General features: G+C 35.8%; 1 pseudogene; it reads right to left on the bottom strand.

Moving 5' to 3' along the window:
• LOC123621717 overlaps window positions 1-19292 on the bottom strand; it is an 82531-nt pseudogene that overhangs the window by 10115 nt on the left and 53124 nt on the right.

Genomic DNA, 19292 nt, shown 5'->3' with positions numbered 1-19292 from the left:
TTGTAGATGCAAGGCTTCTTTCATATTGAGAAATATTTCTTAAATTACACATTTAGATATTTTATTCTGTGCCATTATTTTGGTTTCACTTGGATATTCCTGCAAGGGACACACAGGATGTCATTTTCTGTCTTAAACATCTCTCATTTTTCCTTACTCTTTGTATCTTCTTTATCTCTGTGTTTTTCTTTCTCAAGTCTATCCTCTACAGTTTATAATGTGTTATCTGTGGGGTCCATTTTCCTTTGGGCCCATTTTAATTTAGTCTTCATTTCTAAAATGTATTTTTTTTTTATATTTCTTTTTTTGGTTCAAATTTTCGTTTTACCTACTCTCCCAGCCTGACTCTAGCCTCTTGTTTTCTGATGTTTTCATCCCTGATTTCCTGTTTTGGTGTTTGGCTTTCTTTCACAGTTAGAATTGTATCACATGCTTAAAAAAATTAACATATAAAATTAATGTTGGTGATTTGATTTTTACACACACACACACACTTAATGTCTATATTTTCTGCTGATTTCCTTCCATATTTCTTTTTTCACTGTGTGTCTTCTGATGGATTCTATGTTTACTTATTTTTGTAATATCTATATTTAAATGAAATGACTTTTTTTTGGTTAGAACCATCAGATACAGATTGTCCCTATGGAAAAGGATGAAAAATCAGAGAAATGGTCAAGATTTCTCTCTTCAAAGTTATCTTCCCCTGTAAATAGAAGGATGGTCAATTTCTTGAAAATATGGTCCTATATCTAGCTTTGACTTCTTTGCCCCAGGATCTAATCTTACTCAGAATACATTCTGCCACCAGCACTCGTGTCTCTCCTTTCCTTCACTGGCTGCCTGTGTCAAGGGAGAGGGCATGGGCCTCTTGGCATTCAGGCTCTATTCAATCCCAGGCCTGATCACAGAAGTGCCAGTCACGGTAACCAAGGTAGTGCCTCAACCTCTGGGCAGCAATTACTGGCTGTCCAATTCTGAGATCTGGCATCTCCAACCATGTCTGTCTTTCTTTTCTTTCTTTTTCTTTCTTCCTTTCTTTTCCTCCCTTTCTCCCTCTCTCCCTCCCTTCTTTCCTTCCCTCCTTCCTTCCTTCCTTCCTTCCTTTTCTTTCCCCCAGCTGTAGCCTTCTGTCTAAATTCTGCTGTTTGAGGTTCTTTTGCCCACATACACATGATTAGAGGATATGGTTTTTTTTCCCTTTGATTTTTGTAATTTTTGTCATCTAGATTTAATGTAAGTTAAAAGTATTTCTGTCTTTGTATGTGTTGTACTTGCCCATCCTCTTTTTAGTATTACATGGGTTTAAGAGAATAAATAGAAACATTCAGAATTAAGCTAACTATATTCCTAGTAGACCCTCTATTTAAAAAACAATCTTCATATATAATGTAAAATTGAGCACATAATTACGGTATTAAAACATCTATGCACTGTGAGTAATTAAATGCTAAGTAAGGCTTAGATGTGATTGAAAGAGGTCTACCTTTCAGGTGTGCATTAAACTGTGGAATGTTAAGCCTTAGTAATGTTGGACCATGTTTTTAGTGCTTAAAAATAGTTGGGTATGCTTCCTCTTTGACTTTTAAGAAAACATCTAACTTCGAAACTTATAAAAGTATATAAGTAGCTATACATTTTTAAGACAAGGTAAAATAATTCTGTAAAAGAGAAAATGGAACACTTTTTTAAAAAAGGGGGGGTTTAAAGTAAAATCTGATGATAGATATAACAAGGCCAATCACTCTCAAATTCTGTTAACAAATTGTCTTATAGTAGCACAAATTATTTTCCAACTAAAGTCAACATACTGGACACAGATATAGAATGAAAGTGATAAATAATATCCTGAGTGATAAGTAATTTCATAAACATAAGAATAGAGTTTCTTCATTGTGTTTTGGTATCCTAAGTTGGATGACAACTAATTGGCAATGAAAATTTCCGAAGTTGTCAACATATGGGTGTTATAAGAATTTTACAAAATGTTCCTACATCTTGAAAGAAAATAGTCATTCTAAATGGATGCTGTTTAGCTTCTTTTAAAGTTTATACAAAACCTTAAAGTTATCTTTAAAATTAATCAAATAAAATTTAAATATAGAAATCAAATGTACTTATATCATTACTAAAATTGATTGTTATATTCCACATGAAGGAGAGATTAAGTTTTGGAGTAATTGTGCTATTGATGTTAAAATGTTTGTTACATGGTCAGGCTATGTAATATTATTAGCAGAATATTATTATTAGACAATGTAGTTTAGAACAAAATCAAATATGGACATGCAACTTTATTGGTGAGCTAGTAGGAAGGCAGGGATGTGGGAAATCATTCTGGTTGAAAGAGAGTTAGGGTGTTAGGCAGGAACCAAATCTGCAGGAGGCAGATAGGAGCCAGGAGGGCAACTGGTTTCTAGGGATGGAGAAACTGGGCTGGGGGTTGGGGTTGGTGGGGGAAAGGGACTGTAGGAAAATGCAGCTAACAACCACAAACTGTAGGAACTTAAGGTTTTGAGGCACACACACCTGTGGAACTGCAACTTCGTTTGAAGAACACCTGTCAATCATATATAACAATCATCTGGTAACATCCCACACCTCCTTTAAGCCCTCCCCCAGACCAGGCCAATAAAAGGAAACCACTTGGGAGTCCTCAATGTCTTTCTCCGCTCTTGGAGACTGACCTGTGCCTCTCTGGAACATACTCTTACTTTGTATGGCTCCCTTTTCTTCTGCCTTGTCATATCCTCCTTGTGTCTTCTTATTTTCCCGAGTTTGGTGAGACATGGTGAGTACTGCAAATGTGGTGCAAACCCTGGAGTTCCTGTCCTTTTTGTTATGATGCTAGGACCCAGGAAGTGGCATTTTGCAAATCCAGTCCTGCTATATGCCAGCCCAGGTCTTATAGGACTCCCCTCACCATCAGTCAATGGGCTTCCTGTTCTCTGTGGACAGTGGTTTGCCCTCAGGCTGAGGAAGTAATGGAGCAGTTGAGGAGATACCCTGACTGGAAAACTCCCTGACTATAGTGAGACTCCTGTAGTAACGTAAGTATTCTCTCTTTCTAACTAAAACTTAGCTTTCTAGGACTGTTTTATTTTATTTATTTATTTATTGAGACAAGAGTCTTGTTCTGTCACCTGGGCTAGAGTGCCCTGGCATCAGCTTAGCTCATAGCAACCTCAAACTCCTGGGCTCAAGCAATCCTCCTGCCTCAGCCTCCCGAGTAGCTGGGACTACAGGTGTGTGCCACCACGCTTGGCTAATTTTTTTTATGTATATTTTTAGTTGCCCAGCTAACTTCTACTTTTTTAGTAGAGATGGGGCCTTGCTCTTGCTAAGGTTGGTCTCGACCTCAAGTGATTCTCCTGCGTCAGCCTCCCAGAGTGCTAGGATTATAGGCATGAGCCACCATGCCTGGCCCCTATGCTGTTTTAGACATAGAGAACTGAGGGTAGGTCTATCCCCCCCACTACCATCTGCCACATGGTCATGATGTGGGGAGCTTCACTGGTCTCCAGAGCCAGGGGAGGGCTCTGACCATGGGGATAGGACATAGTGTCCTCATGGTGAAGTACTGCCCAAGAGAGGAATGTCTGAATGGGTGGTGGCTGACTCATTGGACCAGGGATACCTGATCTGAGGAGCAGTCAGAATAGAGGTTTCGGACACAGCCAAACTAATCAAGCCCTGCTTCAATGCAGAAAGGTTTCAGAGCACCACCTAACTAAAACTAAGCAAGCTCTGAGCCAAACCTGCCAGATATAGGGAAGCCTGGTCCAATAAGTAATCTACTCTTGGTGTATTCTGTTCTCTTCCCATTGATAACATGGGACAGGAAACCCAGTCCCCACCAATTCTCTCCCGGGATGTCTGTTAAGAAACTGGAAGACCCTTGGACTTGACTGTCTCTGCAAAATGAAACTAGTGTTTTTCTGCAACACAGGCTGCCCCAATATCAACTGCTGGTTGGAAAATCCTGGCCTGAGAATGGGAGTCTTAACCCAAATACTATCCTACAATTAGATCTCTTTTGTAGAAGGGAGAGAAAGTGGTCAGAAATTCCCTATATTCAGGCCTTTATATACCTGACAGATAATCCCCAATATTGTGGGTCTTTTGTGGAGAGGTTTCAAATTAGAAGGACAGAAAAGGTCTGGGTGCCTCTTTGGCTCTGGACAAACTTCAAATTTCAGAAAAGAAATCAAGTGAAGACAAAGGAACTGTGGCTGTAGCCTCACCCCAGAGGAGCCTCAAACTCCTTCAGAATATGGTCCACTCCCTCCTCTTTACCCCTCTTTTCCAAGTCCAAATCTATCTTCAATATCTCCTTTACAGGAAGTATCAGGGAACACAGGACAGCCTGGGAGGGTCCATGATCCATTCTCAATGGGGGATCTAAAACAGATAAGGAAAAACTGGGAAGCTTCTCAGCTGACCCAGGGAGGCTCCTAGAAGAATTTGAACACCTGATGATTGTTGTTTATTTAACCCGAAGGATATGTGGGTCATGCTTTCAAATTGTTGTTCACTAGATGAAAGAAATAGAATTTGGGTAGCCAGTAAGTTTTATGGAGATCAGCTCCATGCACTAAATCAAAGTCTTCCACCTGGAAATCAAACAGTCCCACAGGGGGACCCAGGGTGGAATTGCCAATAGGATCAAAGAGTACCCCACCTCCACAACCGTAGGATACTGTGCCTTATAGGAGGTATGAAAGCTCTTCAGGTGAAGAGCTGGTGAAGTTAACTTTTCTAAATTGGCAGAGCTAATTCAAAGAAGGAAAGAGAGCTCAGCAATATTTAGAGAAAGAATTGTTACAGCTGTCAAGAAATATACTAGCATAGACCCTAACTCACCAGAGGCAATAAGAGTAATAAATACTTCATCAACAATTCTTATTGTGATATTCACAGAAAACTCCAGAAGTTGGAGTTTTTCTGAATTCTTGAAGTCATTTTCATCTATATGGTGATTAAAGCCACAAAAGTAGATTAAATTGCCTAGAGAGAGTTTGTGGAATACTAGATTTACATTAACTTTGATATAATAACTTGGTTATTTATAAGCAAATTTTATAACATATTCATAGAACAATTTTATCTTTTCATGACTTGAACAGCTAGGAAGTGTGTTTTTTATTTGTATTGTTGTTATTCTAATGGGAAATAATATTGTGCCATAGAAACAGCCCTGTCTTTCCAAACATGTAGACAAGGGTTGAAATCTAGTCTGACACTTGACTTCTGAGTGGATAAAATGAGGAAATGAGGTAATCAAAGAGCAACACATAGCACATGGCCTGACTTAGAGTCAGCTTCTTACTAAATATGAGCAGATTTTGTTCCTAGTGAATTTGCCATTTGTGTGAGCATAAACAATAATTAATACAAAATCAATAGTTATGGATTATTGTAGGATATTTTGTGCCTTATAGGAAACAAGGACTTTAATTGACTTAAAGAAAACATGAAGGGGCAAGGGAGACAGATAAGAGAGTTCTGTATTTTCATCTTACATGAATCATTATCAATTTTTCCTTTCCTCTGAACTTTTGGTTATTCTTGCTTTGAAGTCAGTCAGAAAGCCTCTGATTTAGGCTTTTAGTGTCTCTGTAGTCTGCTAGGAGAAAATTATGCATGACATGGTGTAAAGAAAAATAGATTTAGGAACCAAATCCTGTTTCAGATTCTAAACTCATATTTGTACACTGAACTGAAGGACATAATTTCAATTTGGGGGCTTAAGTTTTACTATATGTAAAAGGGGGTAATATATACTTGCCCTGAGTGTATAATAGGGTCCTCATTAGAAGAAAAAAAAATGTGTATATGTTAAAGTGATATAAATAACATGATATTAATATTATGAGTATATTTATACTTAATTGGCTTATTACCATGTGATTCTTAGTATTTATAGCCAAATGAGATTGTTAATACTTCCTTTTATTTCATCTCATCAAATGTATTGACATATTTGCCAAGACGTAAGAGTGATTGTATTTGCATCTATGATGGCTCATCTCAATTTTTTTTTGGATTTTTCTCTATTTTTAGTCTATGATTACTTTTTTGAATTAAGTTAATTCAAAGACTTCTTCTATGAGATATGGTGCTTTGAATTATTGACATTTATAGCAACTTTTTTTAAATATACTTAGGTGATACAAGTGAAATTAAGTTACATGGATAACTGCACATCAAAAAGATAATACACTACAATCAAGTGGATTTTATTCCAAGGATGCAAAGATGGTTCAACATATGCAAATCAGTAAATATGATCCACCACATAAACAGAATTGAAAACAAAAGCCATATGATCATCTCCATAGATGCAGAAAAAGTATTCAATAAAATCTACTTCCATTCATGATAAAAATCCTCCAACACTATCACAGAAGAAACATACCTGAAAATAATAAAAGCCATACACAACAAACCCACAGCCAACATCATACTGAATGGGAAAAAGTCAAAACCAACCTCTCTAAGAACTAGAACAAAAAAAGGATTCCCACTTTCACCACTCCTATTCAACATAGTACTGAAAGTTCTAGCCAGGGCAATCAGGAGAGAGGAAGAAAGAAAAGGCATCCAAATTGGAAAAGAGTTTGTTAAATTATCTCAGTTTACAGACAATATGATCATATATCTAGAGAACCCTAAAGACTCTGCCAAAAGACTCATAGGTTCCATAAATGAATTCAGTATAAGTTTTAGGATACAAGATCAATGTACAAAAATTAGCAGCATTTATATACACCAATAGTAATTAAGCTAAAACCACATCAATGAAATCAATCCCATTTATAATAGCTACAAAAATAAAATAAATTACCTAGGAATACATTCAACCAATGAGACAAAAGATCTCTACAAGGAAAACTATAAAGTACAGATGAAAGAAATTCCAGATAACACAAATAGAAAACCATCCTATTCTCATGATTACAAGAACAAAGATTGTTAAAATGACCATACTACTCAAAGCAATCTACAGATTAAATGAAGTTCCTATCAAAATATGAATATCACTTTTCATAGAATTAGAAAAAGATAATCCTAAAATTCACATGGAACCTGGAAAAAGCCCAAATAGCCAAGGAATCCTAAGCAAAAAGAACAAAGCTAGAGGTATCACATGTTTAGAAATGGGTGCAGTTGATTGTATGTAAATTGTACCTCAATAAAGTTCATTAATGGTACAGGGCAATTAAAACAAGCAGTTTTCATACACGTTTCTACATGGATGGTTCTCATAAACATAATATTAAATTAAAAAAACAGGAATCTATGTCAATTTTGAAAACAAAATGAACTCATGGTTACAGAAGTCAAAATAAACTATTTTTGAGAAATAATGATCAGAAAGGTTACAAGGAAAATTCGTGTATGCTAGTGACATCTTATATATTGAATTGAGTAGAAATTATATTTTGTATGTACTTTGGAACAATTCATTTTGAGATGTACTTATAATTTACATGTTTTATATAAATCTGCCATACATAATTTTCTAATTATAATAGAAATAAATACAAAGGATGGCTGAGGAACCCGAGATGATATGTACAGACTGCAAAGAAAGAACTTAACTATATTACAGATACATGACATGTGCACACTGAAGTGAAAGGTGAAGAAAGGCACTAACCTCAATAACTTGGTAAAACAATGTTTTGAGTAAATACTGTTAGGCAAGAAAAAACTGTAAATAAAAATTTACTCTGATGGGTAGATTTATTTTTCACAAAGGTTAAGTTTAGCAATTCTGACTGCATTTATGCAAGGTTTGAACAAGTAAATATATTACAGATAATGAGAACCAGGTTTCTCTTTATAAAAGAAGTAAAAAAAATAAGCAAAATAGGAAAGACTAGAATGAACTCTGAGGTTGTGTGAAAGAGTGAGAGATACCAGAATAAACTCATATTGGTTTTGATAAAGTAAATATAGATATCTTTGTATACATGGGTTAGTATAAATGCATATATTTTCTAGTATGTGTGCCGAGAGGGCTTAAATCAGTGAAACATCAGTAGCAATGAATACGTCTTTGTTCTCTAAATGTCATTTTCCAAGGTTCCTCGGAGAAATGGTTGAATCTAGAACTATGGCAAGGAAAATATCATTGGACCCAAGAGAATATAATGGGGCTAGAAAGTGTAGATGTGCTATTAAGAAAGAAACAAAGAAGCAAAGAAAGAGAGAGAGAGGAAGGAAGGAAGGAAGGAAGGAAGGAAGGAAGGAAGGAAGGAAGGAAGGAAGAAAAGAAGGAAGGAAGAAAAGAAAGAAAGAAAGATGGAGGCGGAGGGAGTGAGGGAGGAAGGAAGCAAGGACAGAAGGGGGGGTATGGGAGGAGGAGGAGGCACATATCAAAAAGACAGGAGCCAACATGAAATAACTCCCAGTGGCCAAAGCTGAAATAATTTGAGCAACAAAAAAATAGCAATAGTACTAAATTATTGCCCAATCTATATATCTGTGAGTCTATTCCAACATGAATGAATAAATGAATGAATGAATAAATAAATAAATAAACTTGCACAGAAGAGTTACAGTTATTAAATGTGGAAAGAATGTGGGAAATAAAACAATTACCATTGGAACGCCACATTAGTAATTACTTTAGGGAAGATCAACCAAATGCTAGCATTAGTGGGTAAAACTTGGAAGAGAAACAGGATATCTGCATAGTCTAAAAATATCTTCTTTAAAAGATTTTTCATTGCTGTGCTTCTTTGAACATACATTCAAAAACTCTTTCATAGTTCTCCCTTCAGGAATTAAAACTTAATTCCTCTCCCCTTGAGCGTGGACTGGACTTAAAATCATTTCAAAATAAAAAAGTTAAAAAGAAAAAAAAAGAGTTGTCAACATTTCTAGAAGACAGAAGAAAGACTAGAGCTAGAGATATAAATTTAAGAGTTGGAGTTGAAGAGATAGAAGTCGAAACTTGGAGGAGGAGAAATTAGATCACCCAGAGAGAGTATAAATAGTTTTGAGAGAAAAGAGCTGAAGGCCAGGTCTTCTAGAACAATCAGGTCAGTCCAGAGATTTAGCAAAGAGAAATTCTATAAAACTGTACTTGTATGTTTGAGAACAACATCACGGTCATGGTGCAGCTTTAAAGACTGCAGACACGTTGTCTAAATTCAGTCTGAATTTCAGATCAAGAGAATAAGTTAAACTGTCATACTTCACTCACTTATATTTAAAATGAGGCAATTTTTTGTCCTCCTTTTTTAAGGGACTCCCAAGAAATGCTCAGCAGAGTGACTAGCATTTGATAGATACTGAGTAAAGGATAGCCATTTTTCATACGGACTTTGAAAGAAGGCCAAATAAAGTGAAAGGTGTGTATCCCTTGATATCTGCTCTTGATTAATTTCAATGATTAAAATTGGGTTAATTTGAAGAATTCCAAGGGAACCATCATCAACATTCAAGAGTTGACAAAATATCTGCCTGTTGAGATGCCTTCTATCTTCTAAACCATTTCTACTTGATTTTTGCAGCCTTTGTTTTTATATCAGAGATAAGAGTCCTAGCAGGTGGAAGCAGAGAGATGAGGATCTAGATATGAGGCAATATTCTCTCTTGGGGATTTTTTTCTATTTGGACCCATTGCCTCATCATCCTGCTTATCTCACCTCTGAAATTATTACTTGGAGCAAGTGTAGTTCAGTGTTGGAGTGCCTCCAAATCACCAATGCTTCAAGCCTCAAACCACATATTTGCCCTTCTTTAATTAGAGATTTTTAAATTAAAGGTTTATAATAGCAATAGGGCCTTTGTCCAGTTGTCTTGAACCTGAGAGATGTAGCATAGGTAATGCCAAGATTTATTGTCTAAGTAAACAGTCAAGAAAGTCTATAATGAACTGCAGCAATCCAGCCAAGATGTAATGGGGACATGAATTAGTGTTTTATTCTTCCCTTCAAGACAGAAGTAGTTTTGTGCTCCAGAAAGAAAGGGGGTGAGAATTATTATTGTTATTTAAAATAAAATTATGAAGAGGATTGGAATTAGAATTTGACATTAAAAATTGTTCTGAATTTTTAATGAAATTCCTGTTAAGCATTTATTTCAAGTTTATGGAATAGTTGAAAATACATTCATCGGTGTATTAAAGTGATTCAGAAGACAGGTAACGGAAAAAGAGAAAAACCTTCCCCACTTTCAATGTCATTTTCTAATAATTTAACTGTAAGACATTCAGACACTGAAGACTGAGTGTCAATTGACTGGAAAGAGCTTCCTTTTGGTCAGGGAAAAATAATTCATATATCAATGTTATCTTAAGCGATTCCTTTGAGTGATGATACGTAACCACTTGGGAACAAAGAAGTGAACCCTATCGGACTATGCTGCACATTTATAACTATTTTGGGAGAGGTGAGCCACGATTGTAAGTAGTGTGCTCTGCATAAAATAAGTTCCCAAACTTTTCTGGAAGTAGCCTAATGAAGTAACATGACGTTGCAGGTATTTTAAAAGTCCTCAAGAACCAGAATTATAGGCAATAATACCATTTTATTGTAACCCATTCTCTTCTTCTAGATGAGTAAATTTCCACGAGGTACCAGGGTGAAGGCCAAGCAGCATGCAGCTCTCCTTCTGTTCCCTTTGCTGGGTTCTTGGCCACAGGATGTCCTGTGTCCACAGGGCTGAGCAGAGGATCATAGACAGTTTTGATGGGAACAGTCACGAGTGTCTGGGTAGGATCTATGGCAGCAAACACTCTGGAACTGCTAACATTTGAAAGTTCCTTATTCCATTCAGAGGCAAACTATGTATAGTGGAATCCATGAGTGTAATCAGAAGAAAATTTCTCTCTCCTCTTGCCATTATGGAAATCTTCAGTTTCACTTTATTTTTCACTAAGCCTAATCTCTGTCCTAAGGTCAATTTTCTACTTTTCATTGTGTCTCCCTTTCCTTGGTTTCCACAGGTTTGCTCAAAGAAGGCATGATCCAAGGCAGGGCTGACAGTTAAAATATCCAAGACTGTTCAAGAACTTTGGTTAACTATGTGTTAAGAATTTTTCCATTAAAATGGAATCCATATTACACACACAAAAAAGCGATATGGTTTCTGTGTTTGAATACTGGCTCCTCCCCTTATTAGTTGTGTGACCTTGAGCAATTGCATCTCAATTTTCTCATCTCCAATCCAGGGATAAAAATAATATCGATGTCAGAGAGCTGTATGAGAGGATTAAGTGACTTACATATGGAAAAGTCTTATGAAAATGCTTGACACACAGAAACACTCAGTAAATATTATCTACTTTCAACAAATTATATAGTTTTTTTTCCAGCACATAACAAAAAACACAACCAAAACTGACTTAGGAAAAGAAAAAAATTCACTGAATCATGGAACTGAATAGTAGAGAGGTAGATATGGATTTAGTCACAGCTTGACATAGGGTTTTAAACAATTTCATCAAAATCTGATTTTGTCTTCCATGCCTTGGGTATACAAACTCTGTGAAGACTTTATTTTCAGACATCATGTGTTGAGCTTAGTTACAAGATGGCTGTTAGTAGTTCTCCGAGATACATGCTTCCCCAATGATATCACATAGAAAAGAACAAGAGAATGTGTCCTGGCATTTTCAGCTAAAGTTTTGTTGCTGGGCAATTGAATGATGAGAAAATTGAAGCCTGAGGGAAAACAACACTGATTGGCTCAAACCTAGTTCATTTCATATGCTCTTGAGTTGGAGTCAGGATATCTGGAAACATATAAAATGATACGGACTCAGGGTTAGGAAATGTATGGTTCCAGAAATAAATTGGGGAACCAGTACCCAGAAGAGGATGTGTCTTCTTGGCTGTAGAAACAGCTAATTCTCATAACAACCTAGAAATAAGACCATAACAAACTAAAACTAAGATGATAATATATTGCATGGGATTAATTGGAATGAGATAATAAAAATTTAGAACACTGTAGCAATGATGATGAAAATAATAGGATAATACATAATGGTTAATATTATATTTTTCTTTTATATTCAAAAGCGTTTTACAGTTTTGAAAGAATTTCATATATGCAATCTTTCTTTTTCTGTGCAGCATCTTGTGAGATACCCATACTGTCATATTCATCATTGTACTTAGGGGGAAACTGAGGCTAAGTTTTGTTAAGCAATTTTTCCTAAGGCTATACAAGTAACTAAGAAGAACTAAGATAGGAACCCAGATCTACTACCTTTTAATCTTGTATCACTTTCATTATACCACTCTATTTTATTAGAGAGGTCTAACCAGTGGTTAATACCCTGAGAAAATGTCAGGAGGAAAGCATACCTATGTCAAGTATGGACACCTTTACAAGATATATGAAGTGGATAGCAATTGGTAAGCACTGCCTGCTTGATGCTTTAGAATTCTACTATATGACACTGCTATAAAAATCATGCCACTCTCTCTAGAGTGGGCAAAAACCTTAGTTAATGGAAAAAATGATTAGAAGTAGAAAGCTGCTCAACAGCTCTAATGGTCTCAATTTTGTTCACAAAATAACTTATAAACCATTCATAGTATTCTACCAGTACCTCCTTCTCCTGATTTATAATCTCTTTTTTATGGGTTCAGAATAGAATCAATGGTCTGGAAGAGCACAGGAGGGTAATGTTTCTCAGAAGAGATGATATTAGAAAAAAATGTGCTGCCCTTGCAGCTTTTGATGCACTTTCTCATTGGTCTCCAGGTTGTTTTCTTTCTCCAGTGCGATCTGGAAATGTACAACCAGAGGATCTCAATAAATGCTCCAATGTGTGACCGGCTAATTTTATTAACATCAGTTCTCTATGAAATGATGCTACATTTACTTGGCACCACCTGTGAGCACCTAACATCTTGGCTTCACATTTCTCTGTGAATTAAGTTTCAGTAGGACTAAACATCAATGTGCATTTCCTCCCTCAAAAGTACTATCTTCAGAAGGAAAACACCCTCAATGTTTTTATTTTGTTTTGGTTTTTGCATCAGGGCTGTTCCTACTACTGCTTTATTCATAACAAAATAGTATCTTCTGTCGTCCACAGCCTCTTTTCCATTCCTTCTCTGAGCTAGCAAAATTTATTTTCAAAATGCTTTGTTAGACTTAGAAGTGCTCTTTAACCCTGCACAAAGTAAAACTAACCACAGTCTTATGAACATTTAACAAACTAGTATCCAGTTATTCCAAAGAGCTATTCCTCCATTCATTCACCCAATTATTATCAAGACTTGAGAAACACAATACTTGGAATTTAAGAGATTATACCTCCATTGCTTTTACCAAAAACTATCAGCTCGGATTTTGCTTGCAAGTTACTGTCTCCCTTTGTCAAGACAGTTATTTGTCATAACAAAGAAGTGTATCACCATTCTATGTAAGAGAATCCAACTGCTTGTCAAGATCCATAATATATTTGTCACTCCTGCTATGGGACACAGCCATGGAAAGTAATCATAAGTGTTGTTTTAGATATGTGATTTATATCAGCTTTTGCCTTAGGGTAATTTAAATAAATTATGATAAAATAGCTAATTTTCTCTTGGAATTTTGTCTGGTGGTTATAAAAAAGTTAAAAAGATAAATTAATTATCATCTAGTAAGTCCCTATATGGTGTCATGCTTGTATTCTAAGGATTGAGAATTTATATGTCCAAAAAAAAGAAAGAATTCATACCTCTTAATGAATTCTAACTGCAAAGATAAAGCCCAATGCTTACGTTGTGATTTTAGATACTGAGGTATGATGATCAGACTTTTGATTGTGATATTAAATCATACTTAATTAAGCAAAGGTGAAAAGAAGACCTCCTAAGAACTTGCTTTTAGATAGCAGTGCCCCCAAATGCCACAGAAGCCTGTATGATGGTTAAGGTGGGAAGCATCCTCTCTAACGATTGAAATTACTCCCTGCCATGCTCCTGGAATGGCTACCAAATGCAGTCAGAAGCATCTATTGTATTATTTCAGGAAGAAAAACAAATTCACCCTTGACCATGCAAAGGTGGAGTGAGATCCATAAAGCAATGTTGAGTTGGGTCTCTGTTCTTCTAGCATACGAGCACAGCTCTCTGACAACTCTTCTGGTTCATGGAAGCCATCTTTTGCTCTATGTATTTGCGTAGCAAAACAGGTTTTCATTAACTGCACACAGATGCAAACATCTCTTTCTTTATCTGTACCCCTGTGCTCTGCTCCATGGCAGATGAAATCATAGAACATTAAAGCTGTCTGCCTTCCAGTCCAGAAGTTCTTGCTCACCTGATACTGCATGTGCAAATGATTGTGTTTTTGTGATTATGCATTTTTTTCCTGTGGAAAGGACCCATAGATTTAACCCCATTCCCATGATCTCCCCAAAATTGAATGATGACTTGTCCAATCCAGTACTATTGTATCACAAAGAAGACAGGAAAATATATAGGTCTCAACAGAGACAATAAGTACCCATAGCTTGTTTGAAGCAGAGGCAAAACTACAGCTCAAGTCTTCTATCACTCAGACAGCTGCTACTTGTACAGGAAGACTGGATTTCCTTGAGTACTGTGCCAGTAGTACCCCAAACAAAAGAAAAAAAGGATAAGGAAATGAAAGAGGAAGAAAGAGAGAGATGAAGAGAGAATGAGCTAGAGAGAAATATTGGAAAACACAATGCTTCCAAATGTTAAGACTTCAAAAGCCTGTATCTTCTATTGTTAATACAATCTTTTATTATTTGCAAATTTTGTGTTTAGGGTTGTTATTTAAATGAACTTCCCTTTCTTTACAAAGATAACAATTACAAATTAGCTTTCTTGAAGTTGGTTCTAGGTCATCTCTAAAACTAAATCATATACTAAAATTCTATTAAATGGAAAAGCTGGTTATAAAAAATATCAATCAATATATACTGGCCAACTAGAAAAAAATAGAAGATGGTGTTTATTAACTCCAACTTTCATTTTTCTTCTATTAAATTTTAGAAACTCTCACTGTTAAATGCAAGATAATGTTCAAAGAATTAATAGATACCCCATTGAATAAGAAAATAAATACAATCTACATATATTTTGCAAATTGAGCTCATATATATAAACATATATTAATAGTAATACACATATAGACATGTGTATTTGTCTTAGGAATTGATTAATGTATGCATAGTAAATACTTGGCCTTAATAGCCTATGATTTATGGATTATATGTAGGTAAATTGTCACTCACTCAAAAGGTGGTTGGCATAGCACTTCCCCTCCCAATTTTTGAATGCTGTTTCTCTAGAGCAGTATATTTTAAAGTTTGGACTGTGAATCACCTGGTTACTAATATGATTGTTAGAAGGAAGATTCCCAGGTTTTCCATAGAATTGCTGAAATTACTGAATCAGTATCACAGGGGGAGGACCTGGGAATCTGAATTTTGTGAGAAACTCCACAGAAGGTGCTGGCGCACACGGGTGTTTGACACCCATTCCGATGCCTTCAGCAGCTGCCATGCGCCTTACCCGGCAGGCCACCGACACCATGGAGGAAGTGTGATACACAGAAGATAAAATTTGATTTGTCACAATTAGTCAAACTCAGTTCATATTATGCCGACGAAAATAGGATAAAAAAATCTAACTTAAAAGAAAAAGAAAATCAAACTACTATTGACTCTCCTTTAATAAAAACACAATGAAACAAAAAACAAATAAAAATCCCTGACATTGGGTCTGCCTTCTCATCCTGTTTCTTACAAAGACATAAGGGTTTCGTTTTTGTTTTTTAAACAGGTTTATTGAGGTATAATTGCTATGCAAAAATGCACATTTTAATGTATTCAATATGATGAGTTTGGATATATGCATACACTCAACAAACCATCACCATAATGAAGGTAATAGACACATTCATCACCTCCAAAAGTCTCTTTGTGCCTTTTTTGTTGTTGTTGTTGCTGTTGTTTTTATGAGAACACTTAATAAGGGTTATACTATTTGGGAAAAAGAGCCAATATTGTTATTTTTCCCTATTTCATTTAACATTTGTAAGAATAACTTTCACTTTGTTTACTTCTTCCATCAATTAAAATATGGTTACTTGGAAAGATTTATAAGGTCATCTGAGTGGGTTTATTCACATGAAAAAACAACTTATTTGTTTTAAACTACTTTAAAAGGTGGTCATACTCTGTCTTTTAAGTCTATAAAATTATAACCATAGGCACAGATATAGCAGGAAATAGTATTACTCAGATGATTCAATTTATCAACCACATAAGGAACTAGTATTTGACAACTCCATGGCTGGAATCATGCAGCAAGCACTGTAATGTAGAGTCATGAATTTTGTTTAAATTGTTCTGTGTGAGTGTGTGTATGTGTGTGTGTGTCAGTGCACATACGTTGTGTATAAATAACTGCTTGCCAAATCCCAAAGTCAGTTTTCAGCCTTTTTCTTATTTGACTTTTCCATGTCATTTTACGTAACGAGCTATTCTTTTATGTCTGAGCTATTTTTTCCAGGCTCTTTTAAACCACACTCATCTGGTTCTCCTCCTACTTCATTGGCTATTCTGCCTTAGTCAACTTTACTTACAGCACTTTCTCATTCTGACCTCTAAATGCCCTTTATCTACATACATTCCCTAGGTGAACTGGTCCAATCCATATCATTTAACTGCCAAAACATGCTTCTGACATAAACATTTCTACTGCTCACCTTTATCTCTCCCTTGAGCGCCACACTCATATATCCAATTGCCTACTTACCATTTCTACTTGTATGTCTATTCAAACATCTCAAACTTCGTATGTAAGTACATAAACAAACAAAAGATATTTTCTCCAAATACACCTTCTCTTCTCCACATTTTTCCATCAGAAGTAGCTACACAGGCCCAAAACATAATAGCATCCTCAATTCTTCTTTCTTCACACTACTCCTCCTATTGCCTCATCCATCAGCAAATCTGACTGATACTGGCTTCTGAACGTTTATTATATTCACCTATTTCTTCCATTTCCGACACAATCACCTATGAATAAATCACCATTATTGCTCAGGCACTACCGCAATAGCCTTCTCTTTGTTTACTGAGTCTACTCTTGCACGTGCGTGGTCCATTCTCCACACAACTGCCAGGTTGATTTTATTTTACTTAAGATCATGCTATCCCCATGCTTAAAATCCCTCTATGATTTCCAATCATGCTTAGAACAAATAAGAACTTCTTGCCTTGGTCCTCATGGTCATATGTGATCTCACCATCGCCTACTTCTCCAATATCATTTGCCAAGATTTTGTCTCGTATTGGCAATGTTCTAGCTCAAAGACTTTCTTTCCTACCCTTATACCTGTGAAGGTCATTACCATTTGCACTTATGGGTCCTTCTGTCTAGAATTAACCTCCTTGGATCTCTTCCCATCATTAGTTACTAACAGAACTGCCACTGTCACTGATTGTAGGGCAAACCATTCTTTAGTGTCTCATACCATTTGCTATCATATTCCACTTTATGATTTTTTTTTCTTTGTTGCTCTCTAAACCCATAGTATTTATTATTTGGTCAATCCTCACAAATATCAATTATAATGGTTCTCATCCTACAGGCAGAGACTTTTCCCTTATTCAGCATTGACTCCCCATCACCCAGTTTAGTGCTCATACTCAATAAATAATTCTTGAGTGACTATTTATAGTTATCATCACGCCACTCACTACAGAAGGAATTTTCTCAGTAGACCAAGAATAACAAAACTTGGCTTAATCAAAATTCTGAATTAAGTAAAAAAGTAAATATACTCATCTCCTGGTTTAAACAATACATCTAAATTTTAGGAAAAATGTGGCAATAAGCAATGGATACTTTTATAGTAATTTAATAAAATATTTAAAAATAAATTTAATTCCATGTGCCTGGTTCCGCTCAAATTGAAATATTTCATTTATACCTTCTCCATCTTCAATGGCCTGTGTGAATCTAGAAACTGATGTTCACAATGATGACCCTGAGGCTTTGTGAAATTTATAGTGAGGAGCCATTTTATTTGAACCCTTGACCGGTTTATCTGAGGTATGCAAATGTATTTGGGAATTTAGCAGTGTTTTTGGATGGTCAGAAGTAAAACAGATGCATCTGCAGCCTGACTGATAATTTTGTTTGTTAAGGTTTTACTATAGAAAGCTTGCAAATTAACTGTTCTCCAAACAATTTTAATTGTTGTATGAGGTCCCATAAATATTGTATGAGGTCATTTTTTATCTTCTAATGGGAAAAAATATCCAGCACATCAGCAGAAATAAGAATGGATTTGAAAAGGGCATCTCTGTGGCAAGTCAGCACCCCACATTGCTGTGGAAGCAATACCAGGTATACCCCAGCTGAGTTGTGCTACACACACCCATCTGACAGGCAGGTGGGCAGACACTTGGAGAAATCTCAGCCCAGACATTTATAGCTTAACTGTGACAGATTAGAACCAGTTCTAGATCCAAGTCTTACCACTTTTTAAAGCACATGTATCTTTATGGGGAGGGAAATAATTCAAATAAATAAAAATTGCTCATTCCACTTACTTTGAAAATCTTACTCAAACATGATTTTCAAAATAGTGAACCAAATATGTCTTTGTCTTCTAAACAAACACTTCCAAAAATTTTGCTCTAAGAAGTTAAGGTTACAGGGTCACTCAAGGTCTCATTCTAAGAGGATACGATAAAAAAAAAAAAAAAGGTGGAGGAGGACTTTGTAAATCATGGAGGTTACAGAACTGAAAAGAAAATCCTTTGAAGAATAGGTCATCGGTTTTGATATTAAGGAATAAGATATGAGATGCACTTTGAGGAACTGTAACCTAACCAAGCAGCTCACACATAGCGGTTTTCATTAAAAAGTTGCCATTTATCTTATCATGGTGAGTTTATCTTACCATGAGCTGTCATTGAAAGGATAGGGAAATACTATGACTTACTACAGCACAGCAGAAAAAAAAAGAAAAAAGACAGATGGCAACTTTTTAATGACAGACACTGTTCTCCAGGGTTTATTCACATTTCCAAATTCAGGAGCAGCCACACCATCAATACCAACCTTTGGGACTAAACTGAAAGGAGACATTAACGGAGTGAAATGTGTATTAGTATTAGAATCTGGAAATCTTGGGGAAAATTTGACTGCCTTTGAAATCTGTCCCGCTCATATGGAAAAAAAATAGCATGATATGAGACAACTTTGTATTTTAATGTTTTCATTTTAACGTTTTTAAACAATGTGTATTTTAATGGCATTTGTAACTGTTTAAAATAT

Source organism: Lemur catta, chromosome 16 (genome assembly GCF_020740605.2).
Source record: "Lemur catta isolate mLemCat1 chromosome 16, mLemCat1.pri, whole genome shotgun sequence".
Taxonomy (NCBI): domain Eukaryota; kingdom Metazoa; phylum Chordata; class Mammalia; order Primates; family Lemuridae; genus Lemur; species Lemur catta.
Note: the sequence above shows the minus strand (reverse complement) of the source record. Positions and strands in the feature narration are given on the sequence as shown.